Here is a 9,076-nt window from a genome sequence, read left to right as displayed (position 1 = left end):
TATAGATATGTATGTCACAACCTTGAAGGTTTAGATTTAGCTCCTGCAATTTATGGAAAATGTGTTGACTGTCAAATTTGCAAAGCCAGTGTTGACTGTTAAACCTTTCCAATGAGGCTTTTTCTCAATAAAAATCTTTGGTTCAAGTACACTTTTCATTCAGATATCCATCCTAGGGACAACTGTCTTCTCTCTACCTTCTAATTGTAAAATATATAGGTGTTTAAGGCATGAAGTCTTGGCAAAGGTTAGTGCTCAGATGAAATAAGGCTCTGGGCTTTGCCATCTTCTGTAACATGCTCCTGGCTTTGATCTCTAGGGACTCTCATTTAGGAGTGATGATTATGCAGAATGGAAATGATGATGTCCTTTGGCATCCTGGAGTTTCGTAAATCCTGAGACAATGTACCATAGTAGGATTAGGGTAAGTGAAAGTTGATCTTTCTTTCTTTAAATATTTTATTTTATACTGGAGCATAATTGACTAAAAATGTGTTAGTTTCAGATGTACAGTAAAGTGATTCAGTTATACATATACAGGTATCTATTTTTTTTCAAATTCTTTCCCCCTTTAGGTTATTACATAGCATTGAGCAGAGTTTCTTGTGCTACACAGTAGGTCCTTGTTGATTATTCTAAATATAGCAGTGTGTACATGTCATTCCTAAAGTTCCAATCTATCTCTCCCACCTATTTCCCCTGGTAACCATAAACTTGTTGTTTAAGTCTGTGAGTTTCTTTCTGTTTTGTAAATAAGTTAATTTGTATCATTTTTTTAGCTTCTGTACATAAATAATATTATATATTTGTCTTTCTCTGTTTGACTCACTTTAATTAGTTCAGTTCAGTCACTCAGTCGTATCTGACTCTTTGCAATCCCATGGACTGCAGCATGCCAGGTTTCCCTGTCCATCAACAAACAAGTCCTGGCGCTTGCTCAAATTCATGTCCATAGAGTCGGTGATGCCATCCAACCATCTCATCCTGTGTTGGCCCCTTCTCCTCTTCCTTCAATCTTTCCCAGCATCAGGGTCTTTTCTAATGAGTCAGTTCTTCACATCAGGTGGCCAAAATACTGGAGTTTCAGCTTTAGCATCAGTCCTTCCAATGAATACCCAGGACTGATCTCCTTTAGGATGGACTGGTTGGATCTCCTTGCAGTCCAAGGGACTCTCAAGAGTCTTCTCCAACACCACAGTTCAAAAGCATCAATTTTTTGATGCTCAGTTTCCTCTAGAGTCCAACTCTCACATCCATACATGACCACTGGAAAAACCATAGCCTTGACTAGATGGACCTTTGTTGGCAAAGTAATGTCTCTGCTTTTCAATATGCTGCCTAGGTTGGTCATAACTTTCCTTCCAAGGAGCAAGCATCTTTTAATTTCATGGCTGCAGTCACCATTGCAGTGATTTTGGAGCCCCCCAAACTAAAATCTGTCACTGTTTCCATTGTTTCCCCATCTATTTGCCATGCAATGATTGGACCAGATGCCATGATCTTAGTTTTCTGAATGTTGAGTTTTAAGCCAACTTTTACTTAGTATGGTAATCTCCAAATTCATCCATGTTGCAGTAAATGGCCTTATTTCTTTCTTTTTAATGTCTGAGTAATATTCCACTGTGTATGTACCACATCTTCTTTATCAGCTCATTTGTTTAGGCTGCTTCCAGATCTTGGCTGTTGTAAACAGCGCTACACTGGAGAAGAGAACAAAAGGAGAATCAGCATGATGTCTCTATATCAGCGACATTCTCAGCTGACATATATTTTTTAATTGAGATGTAATTGACGTAACGTATTAGTTTCAGGTATTCAACATAATTCGTTATTTGTATATGATGTGGTCAGCTGGTCCATTTTTGAAGAAAGAGTTGAGTCTGAAATTGATTCTCTCAAATCCAACCAAGCTTTTATTCTTTTGCAAAACTTGGTAGACCCCCAGGAAGTATGCATTTTTAAGTTTGGAGGCTACTGCCCTAAAGCAAGCCACCAATATCCTTAGTGTCTTTATTTATTATGTGTTTTCCTCAGTGTAAATATGTAATTGTCTTCCATAAAATGTTTTGTGTGACCTTGGGCATACTTTGTTTTGGAACAATGACCAGTACTTACAGAGTTTGTTTTATGGGAAGGAAAAATGGTCATATTCCTGGTACCAGAGGGATTTCAGGCTCCCAGGGGGGAATTCACCCTGAAAATGCCCCCATAACAACATCTGAATCTGCCTCCTGGATGAAAGACCACAGTTATAGACATGAATCTCTAACCACTCCCTTTTTAACAGCTCTGACCCTCAATTTTATTAGCTCCTCTAGCCATTCTCAAATGTTCCTGACAACATCTTAGCCAAGTTTATTTCAATAAACTCCTGACTCGGGATTGTCAAAACTGTTCATTTTAGAGCAATAAAACCATTTTCTTTCTTTTTAAATGACTTTTTGAAAAGATAAAAGCGTAACTGCTTTATTGTGATTATAGAAGTAAGAGTCTTGTCTCCTTGTTGGTCCTTGAGTTCTGGGAAACCAGGTTTCAGAATCACCATCTCAACTAGACTCTCACTTGCCTCCAACACTATCATCACAAATTACCAATCAGATACCTTTTGAAACCACCTATCAGTTTTAAAAAATGCTAATACCCAGGTCTACCCCGAAGAGTTTTTGCTTACTTGCTCTGATGTCTTCAGACCTAGGTCGTGCACTAGGTTTCCTTTAATGTAAATTTGACTGTGTCACACTTATTCTTAACATTTTTTAAGCTTCTCAGTGGTTCTCCAAGTGTGTACCCCAGACCAGCAACTTCAGCAGCACCTAGAAACTTGTTGGAAATACAAATGATCTAGCTTACACCCAGACCTATTAACTCAGAAATGCTGGGAGTAGGACTCAGCAGTCTGTATTTTAAGACATCTTCCAGGGGACTCTGATTCAGGCTTGCGTTTGAGAAACACTGACCTACAGAATAAAGTCCAAACTTGGGAGCCTAGTGTGTAAGAATTTTCCCTCTCTGGACGTTGCCAGCTCTCACTTTACCCTGCTCACACTGATACAGCACCTACTCTCCAGTCTCTGTGTTATGTTAATGATTTCATGTTTATTATAAAAATATTTAAAATCAGATAATTTTATGTAATGACATTTCAATATATCCACTGACTAGGAATTCTAATACAGTGTTAAGTAGGAGTGGTGAGAGCAGGCATCATCCTCCTTCTGCCCTTATGGGAAGAGTATTCAGTCTTTCACCATTAAGTACGTTAGCTATAAGTTTGTGTGTGTGTGTTTCTGAAAGTTTTTTTTATCAGGCTGAGATAGTTTCCTTCTGTTCATACTATGCTGAGTGATTTTTACCACTAATGGATATTGAAGTTTGTCAAATGCTTTTTCTGCATTTTTTGAGATGATCATCTATTTTTCAGTGTATGTATATTTACTGCTGGTGTTGATCTATCAACTTCATTTGGGTAATGTGGGGAAATTTTAAAACCTAAACTGTCATTTATGATTTTAAAAAACACCCTCTGTGTCTTGGGGTATTTCCCTCTCATATGTGTCATGGCATTAAACAATTGCAATCAGCAGAGAAATAGTTGATTTTTCCTTTCATCTATGCTAATACTTGAGCTTCCCAGGTGACTTAGTGGTAAAGAATCCACCTCTCAATGAAGTAGATGCAGGAGATGTGGGTTTGATTCCCTGGGTCAGGAAGCTTCCCTAGAAGGAAGAAATGGCAACCCACTCCAGTATTTTTGCCTGTAAAATCTCATGGACAAAGAAGCCTGGAGGGCTACAGTCCATGGGATTGCAAAGAGTCAGACATGACTGAGCACATACATACACATGCTAATGCTTTCCATTAGGTATCAATGCATTTGGATTATATAAATTCAGTACTTGACATTTTTCTTAGGCAAAATTATAACATGTCATCTTTCTTAGGAAAGGAAAAGAGAATTAATGTTGATTAAGAATTCACTGTTCTTAGACTGTGTGCAGTTTATTATTTAACATTTTTCTTACATATATCTCATTGTTAACAGTCATCTTCATTTTTCAAATGAGATTCAGAATTTAGTTATTTACTTCTACAATGAATCTGATTCATGCATTTTTAGTTTCAGAAACAATATTTCAACAATATAGAATGAAAAAATGGAGGCATGAATCTCTCATCATCCCAGCACTCTATGAAATAAGTATTTTGGAGAATTAGATGTTGGCTATTTTTGTCTAAATGTCTATGACAACATTATAAAGAGCCATTATATTAAGTGTTCATATACTCTTTTAGTACTTACCACTTACCTTAGTGAGCATAGAGGAGAATGTAGGTAAATAACTGCTACAATATCTAGCACTTCATATGCACCAATAAATGATAGCTATTGTTATCATTATAGCACTGCCATTTGTATCCTGACCACAGTATGGTCTCCCCAAGAGTGTAGATGATGTTCTCAATACTTTCTGTAATCTCCAATGCTAGTCATCAGAGTGATGAGTAAGCATTTTAAGAAATACTTAGGGGTTGATGGCCTAACCCAGGACCTTAGTTTGGTACAGTGGGAACTCAGTCTGTCCAGACTAAGCATTAAGGAGGAGGAGGAAGAAGGGGTGGGGGTTAAGAAAGAATCATGATGGCAACAAACAGAATTTTGGAGCACACAGCATCGCCTCTTTTTCCAAGGGACAAGGGAAATGATCAGTTGGCTGTAGGAACAGAGCATTGGCATGTGGCTTCACGCTCTCACCTCATTCTGAGAGCCTCAATTCCTCCACACCACAGGCAACATCCCCGCTCTGCTTCAGAGTAAGTTCCCAACCTTGACCTATCAGTGAGAGTCCTGTCTGTTCCAAGGAGAAAGAAGAGTAACGTTGGTCACTAGGAAAGCAAGTGGAACCCAAATCTGAAGGCTTGCATTTGAATTACAGTTCTGTGTTTCAGGGTACTTTTAGAATGCTTTTAGTGGTAACTCAAAATAAAAACCAGAACACACCTGAAACCTCTTAACTGGTCTACCAAGAAGTTAACTCCATATCTCACATGATGGAGCTTTTAGAATTAAGATGGGCTTCTGAGGTGATTATTAGCTCCGCAAAGATGGATAGAAGAAGAGATGGCAGGCTCTTCCTGACTACATCTTTGAGGAGCTCACAACCACCTAGGAATCACAAACCCTTTTTCAGGAGCACCCTAATAGGCATCACAGCAATAACTGGATCAAATTGGGTAGAGTCTGTTCCTAATTTAACTGCCAGCAATAGAAATGGGTTACCTGCAAACCGCTGGTTTGCCTTGGACCTGGGGTGAGGCTGGATTTCCATAAGGCCCATCTATGTACAAAATCCTGGTTTTAAACAAAATGTGGGCCGTGGATGCTGGATAGTAATCCCGTGTGTTTACCACATGTCTTCTGTTCTGATCTAGGTGTACTCAGGCTACAGTCAGTGTCCTGAGGGCTTTGGAGTTTCAGTTTATCACCTCCCTGGGGATAAGGGTACACCTCTCACAGGATCCTGTGTAGGTTAACTGAGGCTACATATGTAAAAGAGCTAGGAATAGAATTTTTATTATTGTCTGATCTCTTTAGCTCACACTGACTTACTATGGAGTTTAATAATTCAGTAATGGTTTTATGTGCATCAGTCATATCTCCAAGTAATCTGTAAACATTTTGTAGGTAAGAATCATGCTACTTCTTTGGTTTTCTATATTCTCTAGAACATTGGGCACATAGTGTATTCTATATGTTTAATTGACCATAGTGCTCTATTTGAAAAATGTGTTGCAGACTTTTTTTGAAGTTATTCTTGTTTTAAAAAATCACTTATTCTAGAGTATACTTTTTCTTTTTTCCTTATGTTTCATAGCATATTGATTCATTTATTAGCACTTTTGCACTTTTGCAAATAAATTCAAAATACATTTCATTTTTCCATGATTTTAATGGTTCTGTATAATTTCTACTATGATCAGCAATAAAATACTAGATGGAAGTGACAATCTATAGACAAAATAATTAGGTTCGTAGCTTGGTATGTTATCCAGCTTCTTCTCTAACATTTTAATCCTGGTAAAATTAATGATAAATATGATTAATGGTAAACCTGATACATAGCAGTGGAGCGAAAGTGAGCTTATGTGGAAATCCACCAGGTAGGGGAATGTACATGGTAACTGAGTTGGTTGTGAAACTCAATTTATTTCTTGTACTCAAGAAGTAAATTTTATTTCTTGAGTAAAAATCTGGGGCCTTATCTCTTAAGCTTTTTGTATCAGTGGAAGCATTTCTCCTCCCTACCCTCAGAGTTACTATCCTAGTCCAGAGTCACCACCTCATTTCAGTTTATCTAGTATCTTCTCAACTTTGGATCCTTTAAAAATATCTGAATTATTTTTAATCTAATATTATACTTATTTTTCATGGCTACTTCATGATACCTAGTGAGTTACTAGGCACATGTAATAATAACTGCCATTGTAATTAGTGGAGATCCTGTGCCAGGCTTGAGGTTTAATGTTTACATACACTTTAAAATGCCTTTCAAGTTGACTTCTATTAATCCCATCTTATAGGTGACGAAACTGAAGCTGAAAGCTTTTAAGTAACTTGCTTAGGCTAAGTGTTAGGTGACGACTTTGAATCCATGTACTTTTGGTTTTAAAGCTTCTGCTTTCATTTGACTATATCTCAGATGAGATCTTCCAGACCTCTCCACGCCCTTTTATATTAAACTAAAGTTGGACAACATGATACCAAGATTTTTCATGCCTTAAGTTTTTGTAAATGTTGTGAATCCTAAGATTAATTAAAATCTTATAGGGAATTATAATTCTTTGTATTCATATTCTCAATTCAAATACACTGATCAATGTAGATATCTTTGGAAGACAAAAGGCTTTATTTACACATGTTTTGTGCATAGATGTGTATATGAATATAGATAAATATGATATCTTCTTTAGTATTGAATATTTAGAAAATTAACAAAGATTTTAGAAGTTGTGAGATAACAGAAAACCTCTCAAATGTGCCATTTAACAGTAGCTTTCCTTGAAAATAAAATATTTTGACTCTTGTTTGATAATTGACCTTACAAATATTAGGTACATTTTCTAAGTGCTAGGACTCTCATTAATGATTATTTCTATTAATTGAGTTGATGGAATTTCCTAAGGGCCAAAATTTAAATTCTCTTAATTAAAATATTTTTTTCAATAAACCACTATTAAATGAATCTCAGTTTTTCTGGAGTTTGCCTAAAACATGATCATGAGCTGTTGCATTTACTTTGGTGGCGGAAGGCAGTGTACCCTGCTAAACCAGAACCTTATCTTTAATTTTGAAAAGTAAGTTGGTGAGCAAAGCCAAATTTAAGCTGGAATAACTTCCGCAGTCAATGAAGAAGAAAATACAAATCCTATCTGGGAGGAAAGTATATTTAGTGATGACTCAGACGAATGCTGGGGCCTGATAAGAGCACTCCTTCAGGTTTTTAATTGAAATGTGACTACAACAAGGGATTGACAGAAATCACCTCTGATTTCCAGATAAATGCACAAATCCAATGTCACTGAAAGCTGATAAGACAGATTTCCAGAAAAGCGATTTTAAAAGTACCTCCCGCCCTGCTTATTTCAAAATAGGACAACTCTAACGCAACTTCGTTTATCTGACAACTGAATTTTTAATGGCTGTCTGGGTGTCATTGGCAGTAAAGTAGGATTATTTCCATTTTCTCAGGCTTTTTAAAGCCTCTTTGCTCCCTGTAGCTATCTAAATGCCAAGTAATAAGATAATATCAATAGCTGGCATAAGGGTTTATCATTTTAGTTATTACAGCAGAATGCTCACCTCTAAGGTTGTTGGTTTCCTAGTGTGCTAAGAATGTATCTTTCTGAGCAAGATATTTGCATGCATCTCACCCTAACCCCTACACCTCAGGGCAAATGTTGCACAGCATGACACACACATTAAGAAGGAAATAGAACGGGTTTCTCTACTAATTTATTCCACATGAAAGAAGCTTCTGGTTCTTGCTGCAAATCAGTACTAAGTGTAACCATGGTATTCTGTCACTTCCTCTATTCATTGTGGCCACTGAGACTGCTTTGTTTGCAACTGCAGAAAGGAAAATACACAGTGGGATTTATTGGGAGGAGCTAATTAACTGTGGAGGCCTAAGAAGAGGATCTTATATTGGGAAAAGAAGGCCCAATGGCTGCAGAGCTGTCTTCTACTATAAATTGGGTTCTTCACCTGTGTCTTAGCAGATTTTCAGATCAGTATTGATATGTGAGGGATTTCTTAGGGAAAACTCTCAGGATCAACATCTTGGGTAGGGAAGGGAAAGGAAAGGAGGGGACCAGGACTGGTCAGAGGAAGTTGGATAGTCTCAAGGATATCCTCAAATAACTTGATGGGAATTTCTGAAACTGGTTTTACTCCACATTGCAACAAGGGAACTTGATTTTTATGTTCTTGCGTTGATTGTCACTGGATGCAGGCTGCCCCTAGGAAGGAGGTGCTGCCTAGGGTAAGAAGCTGTCTTCAGCTGAAGCAATTTCTGGAGATAAGTGACAATTGAGAGCTGTCAGCCATGGTGATCCCCAGAGGATCAGATCCTTCAGTCCTGGAGGAATACCTGTGTAGCACACCCCAGTGTTCAGTTCTCCAGGTGACGGTGAGACCCCAGAGCCATGAATTTTGGACTGAGCCTCAATGTGGGACCAGTGGGTAAGAAGAATATATTTTTTCCAGAAGATTCTACAAGAAAAGTCTGGAGATAAGTATATATATATACACACACACACACACACATATATGTGTGTGTGTGTGTGGGTGTGTGTAAGTATGTGTATATAAAATTATATCTATATATTACTCCTAACTGTATTCTATTTTGAAATGAAATTATAGAACTGCTTTTCCTTGTTTCCTACCTATTTGATGGCATATTGTTGTCCTTTTATGACTTCTTTACTTTTTCAAGTCTAAGCTTGATTTTTTTTTTTACCCTAGCTTTACTTTTATGAAAATATTGAGAAAATAGAAAGGTTTCTGTTGGGCTTC

Source organism: Dama dama, chromosome 12 (assembly GCF_033118175.1).
Source record: "Dama dama isolate Ldn47 chromosome 12, ASM3311817v1, whole genome shotgun sequence".
NCBI lineage: Eukaryota > Metazoa > Chordata > Mammalia > Artiodactyla > Cervidae > Dama > Dama dama.
Note: the sequence above shows the minus strand (reverse complement) of the source record.